General features: G+C 40.7%; 1 protein-coding gene across 1 annotated transcript in view; it reads right to left on the reverse strand.

Moving 5' to 3' along the window:
• PTPRJ (protein tyrosine phosphatase receptor type J) overlaps positions 1-9,809 on the reverse strand; it is a 97,146-nt gene extending 87,337 nt beyond the window's left edge. The window contains exon 1 of the mRNA XM_049821348.1: positions 9,605-9,809. The gene's annotated coding sequence lies outside the window, so the exon portion shown is untranslated. The remainder of the gene's footprint in view (positions 1-9,604) is intronic.
• Positions 9,810-11,943: the final 2,134 nt, after the last annotated feature.

Raw genomic sequence — 11,943 nt, forward strand, 5'->3', positions numbered from 1 at the left:
AGAACATGCTTTAGCCATGCAAGCTTTACTGACTCATCTAGGCTCTGGCAGAATAAGCTGGAAGACAGCTGTTTGCCAACAGAAAATCTCTCAAGGTACCCTGCCAGTCCCTGTTCCCTCCCCAGACAGTATCAGTGTATTTTCTAAGAGGCACCTATTGACTAGTAAAGCTAGTAAGGAAGTAGAAGCTGCCTAAATGCAGTGCAAAGTCTGATCTTTTTTCCATCCAACTATAAATAATTGCAGTAATGTCAATTTCTCTTACTTAATTTAATTTTAACTACAGCACCACCACCTTTAACAGTTTGACTGCCAACCTCATGACAGTGGGTTTTTTCCTTGCAGAAGGACCTGCATTTGCAACACAAGCAGGAAAGACTCCCAGCTTTTCTTTAAAATCAAGTATGATTGGATCCCTACTGATTGCAGGTGTAAGCCCAGAAACATGATCCAAGAGCTCCCTAAAGGATCATAACCCAGAAGGCAGTGTTTGGGGGTGGGGGAAGAACACATGATTAAGTTCATCTCATGATCTCTTAACACCTGGCAGAGCCAGAATGAAAGTCTGGCTTTTGAGGAGCTTTTGACACTTTACAGGTCAGACTTTCATTCAGTCCTTTGTCATCTTTACCTTGGATTGCAAATGGACGTTCAAGGTGCATAAAGTAAAGAAGGACCACCCTGAATTCCTACGTTCCTGCCACTGCTAAAGCCATTCAGTACCTGCATCTCTGTCCCTAAAGGCCTGGCTAGGCAGTACTGTTTGGACAAGGAAAGTCTGCCCAGGTGCTTTTAATTATTAGGAAAGTAGTTTTCCAGAAATAGCTTGCTGGCTGTTTGCCAGATCTATTCCTTCCGACAGGAAAAGCAAAATGTAAACGTCCAGCACTTCAAAACAGACCACAGAAGTCTGCCTCCAACTGGAGAGCAGGACTCTGGAAAGACTGCTGTCCTCTCATGTCTTTTACAAAACCCTGGCCAAACTCAAAAAGCAGAATTATCCCACATACCTTAGCAGATTGCTATAGGGAGATTCTGAGAACTACTTCACACTGCAGGAGATATTGCAGTGCTGAAGAATCTCCCAAGTCTTGATACAAAAATGTTCCTTGTAGGCTTGCGAGAGTAGAGCAAACAGGAAGACACTGCCATGCAAACACTTATAAAGCCCTTGGGTACTACCAAAAGAGACCAGTCCCACACAGTTGCCTCCAAGTGGCAAAATTGAGCCCACCTGAAACTGATTGAGAAGGAAAGTTGGTGGATGTATATGTCTGCTCTCTTTTATTCCCTTCTTCAGCACTTATTTCTTCTAAAAGTCTACTAATATGATTACTGTCAGATTTGCTTGAACTTCAATACCACTTTTTAGTTACATGGCATATGCTTACTCATGACACAGGTCTAGAGGTATATCATGTGTTGCAACCTCTCCCAGGCTCCAAAGATGGCTCTTTAGGGAGCATTTCACCTTCCCCTTCCTTGATCTGTACCTGGGGATGTCTTACAGGAGGCAGAACCTCAGGTGCAAATCCAGTAGGAAAAAAAGCATCCCCTAATAACTCTAAGCATGACACACATGGGGAGGCAGGAAAGTGTGTTTTCTGGGTTCTGCCACCTATGCACAATACTCTGGCAGGAAGAAAATGAGACAGAGAATGTTACAGTGAATAAATAGAATTTCCCTCTTTGCAGTAATTGCCAAGCAGCTCATGGCTCCAATTCTTCCTTTGCAGCCTTGTTCCCCACTGGCATGGCATCTGTGCTCAGTCTTTCAGCATTGTAAATTCCCTATTTCTGGAACCTGTAGCTGAACTACATGACAGGAGATACATTCTTATTAGTCCTTTAGTTTCTAGTTTGGCAATTTTTGGAAGACATCCAGAGGACAGGTTAAAGGACTGTAGGTTGAAATAAGGAAATGGCATGGTTTGATTGCTCAGATATTACTACTTTACTCTTAATTCCAGTGATGCCTAGGGATTACCAGGAGCTAAATTCCTTTGGTGGTAAGTGCTATACAAATATATAGGATTACATTTGCAATAAAGAGGTGATGGATAAAATAGGAGACACAGAGAAGTTTTTTACAGATGGCACAGAAAGCGATTAAGTAGCTTGCCCAAGGTTGCCAAAAGAGATTGTGTGAGAGCCAGAAACTGAGACTATGTCTGCTGAGTCATAAAACATGAGTTTACTCATCTGAATTTTCTCCCGTTGCATAAATGCCAAGGAACTCGGCTATGATATAATACACATAAGTTGCTTTAATGTAACTGAAGTCAGTAAACACAGAGTGTTTTCATCAGCTTAGAGAAAAGAAGAAAGACCTCTGTCTTACAGAGGGTGGAAAATAAACTACTTATCTGCAAGAAAGGCAGTGGCCTATTCCTCTAGGTCACTGCTGGGCAGTGTCACCATTGTGCTTAATTCCAGCAGGGAGATGACTCACTACTGTTGACACTGTAGCACTGCTGTTGGTCTCTCTTGCACATCCGACTTCCTTGCTTTGGGCAATTTTTACAACTGCACCCATCCTCCACAGTTCTTCAACTCATTCAAAGTTTCCATAGCCAAACTCATAGGTCTGGAGGGAGCTATGTGAAAATAATGCCTATCTGCTACAGGTACAGGGAGATGCCAAGGGAGGCTTGCAGCTAAGTGGTGAAGTCCTTGCAATTTACAGCAAAGAGAGGAGGGAAGAGAGCAGCAGGAGGGAATTGCATCGCAGCGCACTGCAGATTGAATGGGGAATTCCTCCTCTGGAGACCGGTTGTGAAAAAATAAAGGATCTTGCTTCCTCTTCACAGGCAGTCAGGCAAGGCAGAGAGCTGGCATCAGCCCCAGCCAGCTGAAATTAGCAAGAATTAGCAAGAAACCCAGTGTCCAAAAACAACCTTTATAAAAACTAAGACCCTTATATGGCACCAAAATAATGCAAAGGAGAGATTTCCAGGAGGACTGTGGAAACATCAGCACTGTCCCATTACACAGTCCTTCACGTCTGCCTACAAGGCAAACAAATAGCTAATTCAGTCACTAAAGAGATTTGATGCTTTCCATGGGGGCTCTGGGAATTGAAGAGGTGGTATGACACAGGATGGTAAAGAAACAAAGCTGGGGCAGAGGGTCCCACTGTGTAGGAAAAAGCCTCCAGTTGGCAAGTGTTTGACTGTTTGCACAGACTGTCAGCCTTTGATCTGGTGGAGTACTCACAGCTATTTAAGTTGCAGCATTTAAGCAGTTCATCGAAGGCAATGTGGCTGCATCTGGGCTTGGAGTGTAACACACCTACGAAATGCTCTACTGCACTGCTGTCTTGAAGTACTTCCCAAAAATGCAAGAATGAGCCTCTCTGGCATTGCCTAGGCTAGATTTTTGCTAAACATTTCCCACCAGTTCACATCAGCTCTGATGGGGAGATAGCAGCAATGTGGACTCTTGAGCAAAACAGAATTTAAACTTGAATGTTAAAGGTCTGAGTCCATGAAGAAGGATTTTTAGAAGGCCCAAATACATTAGGAGCTCAGATAGCATTGATTTTGCACATTCTAGAAAGAAAATCTGTACCTCAGAATCCATATATGTTTCTAGAAAAATAATTTGACTTTCAAGTTAGCACCTGTTATCATCTCCAATGGAATTTTATGAAAAAGCAATATATTCCTCTGTAGAAGGCTAAACCTAAACATTTATTAACACAACTTTAGACACTCACATTTGTAAAATGTTGACCTTCCTCTAAAATATTGTTTTACTAACTGTTTTTTCTCATTATCTAAAAGTTGTACATGTAGTGCTTTCTAACTAAGCTAATAGGTTGGGTATGAAAATGAAGACTATGTTAAAACAAAACTAGGAAAAAATTCTTGAAAATTTGGTCTGTTTGGGTGGTTACTGCAATTTGTCTTTTCATAAAATGGCCTCTTTTGCCTGGGGAAAAATTTAAATGATCTTAGTTTTTGAATGTTGTCCAATGAAAATTTCTGAAGGTTATTTTTTTCCATTTGAGAACAGAAATATGTCCGCTCCATGCTCCCCTGCCCACAGCTGTTAAAAGATATGTAAAAGCACAAAAAAAAGCCCAACCCAAAACATTAGTTATTAAACTTCCCCCTTCCTCTTATTTTGCAATAACAGTTCAGAAGCATGCACAGTCAACTTTTCATCATGAAAACTATTCTCATCTAAGTTACTAATACACCCACAGAACTGATAAGCTAAGAATACTTCCTGAATATTTTTTTTTTTTAATTTTCACTTAGTATGTATTTCCATGCCAAGCAGAAGTGTGTTCTCTACCCACTCTGAAATTCATACCCAAAGACACATTGCCTGCAGAAAGGCAGACTTAAGGAGGCTTTTTTTCTTGTCTATTTTTTCCTATCTAATGCTTTTGCTTGTTATGGAAAGTTGTTCAAGACTGATCACTCAGAGTGCTCTGAAAGAACTTTTATTAGTAACAACCAAGGCTAATAGGCCAAGGCAGCATATAAATAGGTTTCTTCCTTTAACATCAGGACCCCTAAACAAAGAGATCTATTGATCTTCTAAACTATAATGCAGAGCACTCAGTTTTCTATATTTTGCCTACAAAAGCTGCTCTTAACTTCCCACCAGGAAAATGATGCCAGGCTGACTTCATAAAGCACCCTGAAAAAGGTTTGAGCTCTTATGAAAACTGGAAATTCCATGGCTATTCTTAATACTCTTATAAATACTATTAATATTCTCTGATTAATATTCTGTTAAGAATATCCTGTATTATCTTCCTCTATGAGTTTTTACTGAAGTAGCATTATACAGATCCTTACTACATAAGCACACTTTGGTAGCAGCAGGAAGACAATTTTGAGCACCTGAGAACAGACACCCACACCGCTTGCCACAGGACCCTGAGAGAACCTCAGTGGGTGGGAGCTCTGTCTCTGCCCAAGGGGCATCTCTGCTGCTCTTCAGACTTATGAACGTTGCTAGTGTTGGGTTGGCCTTGCTTGAGTAAACTGTCCACCAGTTGACTCCCTGAATTTGAGCATCGAGCTGCTTGCCTTGCTAGTCCAGGCACCATGTTGTGCCACCCCAGTGCTGTGTCGCTTGGGATTTGAGAAGTTTGGTAGAACTGGCCACACTGGAACTCAACCAGGCAAACAGTGACAGCTCTGCCACCATGGCAGGTGCTTGTGTTATGCAGGAAGTGAGACCTGACAGATGATACCAAATCTCGTGTTAGCCCACTATCTTGTAAATGACAGTGGCCAATAGCAGAAGCCTAGGGAATAAAAGAAAAGAATAACAGTGTGCTAAGCATGTAGTAATGCTTTCCCAGGGTCTCTCCTGCAGGTTTTCTCCAGCATCCAACAATCTGCAGCTCAGGGCTCTAGGATGTAAAGATATAGGAATCTGTAGCACATTTACATGGTTAGACCCTGACATTGACGGTTCTTGTAGGAAAGAACACAATTCATCAAGAATCAAAACACAGATGCTTCTTTCTTCAAAAGTTAATTCAGACTTATAAATACTAGAATAATTTCATGAAAGCTGGAGAATTTTATGGAAAAATAAATAAAAAGAAACAGGGAACTTCCCAGCCTGCCCTGGTCTCACACTCTCTTGTCTGCACCCCACCCATTTGACCCTGTTGAGCTAAACTGGTATCAGTGATATGCTTAACTGCAAACCAGGTAAGGTTATGCCAGTGGTACAGTCAGTCATCTTGTCTTAGCTAAACCATTTTCAGAGAAGCAAGAGGAAGGACTAGGAAGACCTTTGTAATGCCCACAAGTATATCAGTGCTTTTATGGCCTGGTAACTGGAAGCTCTACACGTTTCAGTTGATAAGGCAATCACAAAGCTTTCATTCTCATCTGAATAAGAACATTTAATCTTTGCAGCATTAAGTCCCATGTGCTAAATTAAATTTCCTGCCAGCTCAGCAAACAGTTTTGATACTTTGAACTGCATTGTACATGCTTTCCTTTCATCTCAGGATGCATTCTTTCTCAGCACCAACAGCAAAGATGAGAAACACCACTTAGGCCTGGGAGCTACATCTGCTTCAGCACAAGTATCAATATACTGCGGTCAGTGAGCTGTGGTATTCAGAACAGCCATCAAACAGCAGGCAGCTGGGGTGCGATTCAGATGACCAAGCAGAGGTACATGCAGTAGGGGCAACTATGTCTGAACTAGTCACTGCAGGCTCCTTCAACTGTCCATGGAGGTAAAAGGCTACTTGGTTGGCACAGTGCAGCTCATCTGATGCAAGCAGCTGGGCAGACAGCATCCTAAAAGTGCCTCTTTCTCTGCGTTGATTTTTAAGGCTGTGCAGAGAATTAGCTTAGGTGTAGACAGCCACATTGCAAATCTCTGTGGTCAGGAAGGAAGAATCTGACTTTCAGTTCCCTCCCAGTTCTAGGCTAATAAAAGTCTTTGCCACAGTAGGTTTGGGGAGGCTTCTCTATTCCCCCTGGTGCAACTCACTCATCTATGAGTGTGTTTCAAAATGCTTCATACTTATAGGTGAAATTTTGCATCTTCATTCAAGACTCGCCTAAAAACCTAAAGCAGAGAAAGCTGGTCATATTTTTCTTTCAAGGGATGAGAAGGAAGAGGGGGAGCAACTGATGGCATTATTGACAAAGCAGAGGGGGTTTCTGCATCATAAATTGTCAACAAGTTTAAAACGTTGCATGTTGGTAAAGTTTGCCAAATACTTGTGCTGATTTTGTAAACAAAGTTTTAATGGTTTTAAATCTTTGTTAAACTTTCCTTATTTACATTTTATTAAATAAGAGTGAGTGACAGTTGTGATTAAGAAGATTTTAAAGAAACAAAAGTTCTATGGATGGTGCAGTACAAAGCAAAAGGAAGATTGGGGGAACAATACACAGTGAAACAAAATTGTCAGGGGACAGAAATTCAGTTGTCTTTTGGTCAGCTCTATTCACAGCTCAGTCCCTTCCCAGCTTTTCTTGCATCATCTGGAGTTCATAGCATTTTAGAGATTTGCTGGCACAGGTTCAGAAGTATAGGGGGTTTAGCTATTAAAATCTACTCAAAAATACACTTTTCTTTGTTATACCAGTGAAACATCACAGGAAGATGAGTTTGACCTACAAACCTCAATTTTGCAGCATCCCAAACTCCAGCCTTACTTGATCGGAGTAACTGAATATGCCTCTAAAAGAAAAGCTTAATTTGCTGTAAGATGGAATTAAATGTGTATAAACAGAAACTAGGTTTTGGCAGGCTATCCTCTTTCCTAATCCCTCAGTATTTCCCCAATTACTACACAGCCCGATCATTCTACATAAGTTGTTTTTATTAACACTACAAGAGGCCATCTGTCTACAAATACCCAGTCAAGTAATAGAAACCAACACAAGAATAATCAAATTCAGCTACTGACAGATCTAAAAGATTTGTGTGCAAAATAAATATTTACTTTTTAGGCACTTCAATAACATTCTGGGCGTTTTCCAAGCATTTATCATTTCAGGGTGGCAGGGAACTGTAACAATTCTTTCTCCACCCATTTCAAGAATTTTTACTTTCAATCACCAAAGATGATGTAACATGAGGCCTTTCCAATCTGCATCACCCTGTTATCACACCCCCAAAAAATAACAGCACATTCTGATTACAAAAATTCTGCCTCTCTTAGAGGTGTCTCCTCTGAAAGATCAGACTTCCTATACACAACTATGGCTGTAGCAATGGGCAGGTCCTCTGGATGGGTCCCCTGTATCAGTTTAGATGGATTTGGTTTAGTAACCTAAACTAAAATACTTTGATTAGTTGAACAGTTTCTGTTAAGAACTATTTCAGATTTGTTTTTAAACATACCAATTTGCATAGAAGCTTCCTTTAAAAGCTTGAGTTTGAAATCAGCATTGTTTGTCTATTTCAATATTCCTGTTGAAAAGGAGAGAGAAAAGGAAGAAAAATGGGGAGGCTGCATAGAAGTAAGCTGCTGCTCAGTGCTGGGAAATACAGTGACTTGCATTGTATTGTGCCATTATTTTCTGCTATCCAAAGTTTCTGTGGGGACAGAGGAGATGATTGAAAACATTAACTATGAGTTGCAATACATCTCTGAGCAATGAACATAACAAAATGCATGAAAGCATGGAAGAGGGTGGTTTCCCTTCCTGTTGAACAGTCTAAGGAATGATAGTGATCTGGTAGCATGTAGCTATTTCAGCTACTCCTCAGCTTCCATGTTTCACCACTGTTCATCCAGATGCCTGAGAGGAATACCCACTTACCCTATGAAAGAAATACCCTGGTAGTCATAGTGCCTGCCAGGGGAGGCTGTTGCTGCACTGTACACAGACAGCTGTACAGCTGTGCACTTCCTGCTTTGCCACATGTAGGCTAGAGCCCCCAGCCTGTTAGCAGAGCAGTTACTTTTGTCTAGCCCTGAGGCCGGGAGGTAAAAATTCAGAAATGTTCCAGGCACGTTTGATCGCTCTGTTACACTGATTTTCAACGACTTGCCTCAGAGCTGAATTTGCCTCAGTGGCCATGATGATTCTAACCTGTAATTGTAGGTTTTAAATTAAGTGTCAAAATATATTAAAAGCAGCTGATCACAATGAAAACAAATTTAAATATGACAAAGAAAGATCAAAAGATTTTATGGAAATGGACTAGATGATTGCTTCTTGAATGGTTATCTCTGCTTTAATACACAGATACTTTAAATAAAAACCTGTCTGTCTTAGAAAATCTTGCCTTCAAAATATATCCTGGGATTTCTGGTTCTTAAGAGAATGAAATATACAGGAGGGATATCTTTTCATAACTACCTTATGTTGTAGAGTTATGATATACGGAGAACAATGACCATAGTAACTAAAAAGGTACACATACAGCAGGTTTGTATAAAAAAATTACATAAATGTTTGCAATATGGTCTGAAGTATTATCATTACTGCTTAGGGAACTAAAACATTTCACCAGGGATAACTACACCAGCCAAAAATTAACTATTATGTAATAGCTGAAAAAAAAAAAGAGGGAAAAAGGGAGAGGAAAAAAAAACCCACTCTGCATCTTCTCATGGTCCCTGGGGTATCTATCCAGACCAGATGTTAGGAGGGAAGGATGTGCTTGTACAGCCTGCTGCACAACAAATGACACAAGGACTATGCTTCTTGCAATAGGATAAGTAAAGAGGTGTCAGAAATGCTGAGGAACTCATGCTCGTGGAAGGCAATGGGGAGGAAGAAACTCATGTGCTTAGCTGTAGGTCTCACATTCAGAAGATGAGGGGCCAGTTCCCGGCTATGATGTTTGGTAAATCAACTCATCTCTTTGTGCCTCAGCCACCTGTATTATGGCTTAAGCCAAATAGCAATTTTGTATCATTGAGAGCCATATTAAAAAAATGAATCATTAATTTTAAAATCAAATAGTCATACTAACAGATATTAGTTATTATATGTTGCTATACAGTAATATAGTTGTTATAAACTATATTTTTATCTGCTTTGCAGATAAAACGGTGCATTTGGAAAACAGTTCTTCAACTATGAAAACTACACTAATAAAATGTATACCCCTTCCTGCATAAGATATACTGTTATAAGGCACTTACCACCCACATAACTGTGGCCACATTCAGTAGGAGTTGTTTCTTTTTTTACTAGCTCAGTAGAGTGAACGCAGTATGACTTCAGAGCGCAGAGAGGGACCAGCAATAAAAAATGCTCTTCATCTGTTAAACCCACACACCATTTTGCTGGGCCTGAGAAAAGGATGGACAAGTAGCAGGAGAGTTAATGTCAGGAAATAATAATAACACTAATACTTCACTAATTACTCTTTTCCTCTGCACTTGATCAAAAGTGAGATTAGGACAGCAGCTAACCAAAAAATAAACCCCCAAAATTTATGTTAAGAATAAGAGGATACATCTGTTTCCTGCCTTAGCCAGATCTGCTCACCCTTGTCATTAGAATAGCTGCACTGAGACACGAAGTTCTGAAGATTAAAGCTGAGGGTCACTATTTTTACCCAGAAGAGCTCAAGAATATGCGTAAGAGTAGTTCATTATGTCATCTCTGCCTGTGACAATGCAGAAGTATTGCCAAATGGGGAAACTCCTAATTGTAAAAAGCTCATCTGAGGGAAAGCAAGTGAGAGATTAAGAAAATATCTGGCCCAAAGAGTCCTTTACTCCATTTCTGGAAGTCAAAAAGACAAGCTTACCATGGATTTAACTAAGCACAGCACGGACACTTGGCTATAGCAGGACTTTGCCAGTATGTCCAATGTGTCTCCATTCCCATGGTGGGAAGTCCTTTCTGTATTTTACAGCTGGGAAAGAGATATATTGAAAATGGACTCCTTAATTTAATTTTTCTTTTACATATCTCAGTTTTGGGCTTTTGGCAGGATTTTTTCAAAGATGAAATTTGCTACGAAAACTATCAGAGTGGGAATACCTAGTCACACTGACAACTTACTACCATCTGTTCACTGGTTTCTCATGAGTGGTTGGAGTCCCCTTTGTGCTAAGCACCGCATGTATGCATAGCAAATGAGAAAGTGCCTGCCCCAAATAGCTCAGAATAGACAGAGCTAAGATTTGCCCAAGACTGCAAGATGTACGTGGCGGAGCTGGGAAATGAGCTCAGGTTCTCTCATTTCAAATCCAATTCCAGTTCATCTTTCTTTCTGAAATGGATTGGAAACTGTCCTATGTCTGTAGGGAAAAAGGTCCATATCACTGACTAATATGCATAGGGTTTTAGTAGTCTGTGGCTAAACACAGGAGGATGTACAGATGCTGTAAATGGAAAGGCTAAATTATTATTTAAGCTGAATGATGGTGGAAGCTCTGTTACAGGCTGCACTGCTCAGAGCGATAGCAGCAGAAATAATCACTTTGTTTCACACAGACTTCTTTCCCTGTAAGGCCTCCTGTCCTAGAATAAATAACGGTTTGGTTTTTGCTATCCTTTTTCTCCTTTCCCTAATATAAACCCCAACTTATTGTCATTCTAGCAACCTTCTATCTTCAAAATGCCTGAACCGGGTTTCTACAAATCTGAGATTTACAAAAGAAAAATACCTTTGGAACCCTTTCTAGTTGTCTTTTTTTGTCTAATATCTCAGGACCTGCTTGGGCAGTGGGGAGATCTGAGCAGGGAGGGAGAAAGGGAGAAACGATCCCTGCTCAAATAAACAGCCTGTTCCTGCTCCTTGCTCCTCCCTTGCCCAAAAGATCTGCTCATACCACAGAATCTATGGTGTAGAAGATTTTCATGGCATCCTGAACCATTAACCTACGGATCCTGGTGTTAACTGCACTCCTAACTCAGGCATTCAGTTAGATGGAACAAATCCCAGTCCAAGTATATGCCTGGATTACTGGCATATTGGAGCCTCAGAGCCAGGGAGGTGCAGAAGGTCCAGAGAAGCAATGTGCAGGAATTGCATGTATTGGTGCAGTGATTCTTTCTGTAGCAGACAAACAGCCAAGAGCTGTTGTGTGGCCAGGGAGACAGATCTGTGTTTGTCCTACTGATCTGCAATCAGATGTTTCTCAAAGATCCTCCATACATGCACATAGAGGAGGTCAAAGCTACTACTGCAGGTCAAGAGCTGTGGTGATGACCATGCAACTGCTCTGTGCTATGTCTGCAATAACATTGTATTGCCACCAATTCCTGAACCCAGGAGGTCCTCAAACAGAGTTCTTTTACCCTAGCTTTGCAAGGAATTAGTTTTTGGACCAAAAGGCACTGAATTATAATGTACATGAAGAAATATGGAAGGTGGTGCCTAGGTTTTTGACAGCATGATTCACAGTGGTTACTCTTCTCCTTTCAATGAAAGCAATGTAATTAAGGAAAGCATAGTCAGGTCAAGTTTGCCTTGCAGAAGGAGACAGAACTACAGTGACTGCAGCACATAACAGAGTGATGAAAA

The sequence above is a fragment of the Accipiter gentilis genome, chromosome 17, assembly GCF_929443795.1.
Source record: "Accipiter gentilis chromosome 17, bAccGen1.1, whole genome shotgun sequence".
Taxonomy (NCBI): domain Eukaryota; kingdom Metazoa; phylum Chordata; class Aves; order Accipitriformes; family Accipitridae; genus Astur; species Astur gentilis.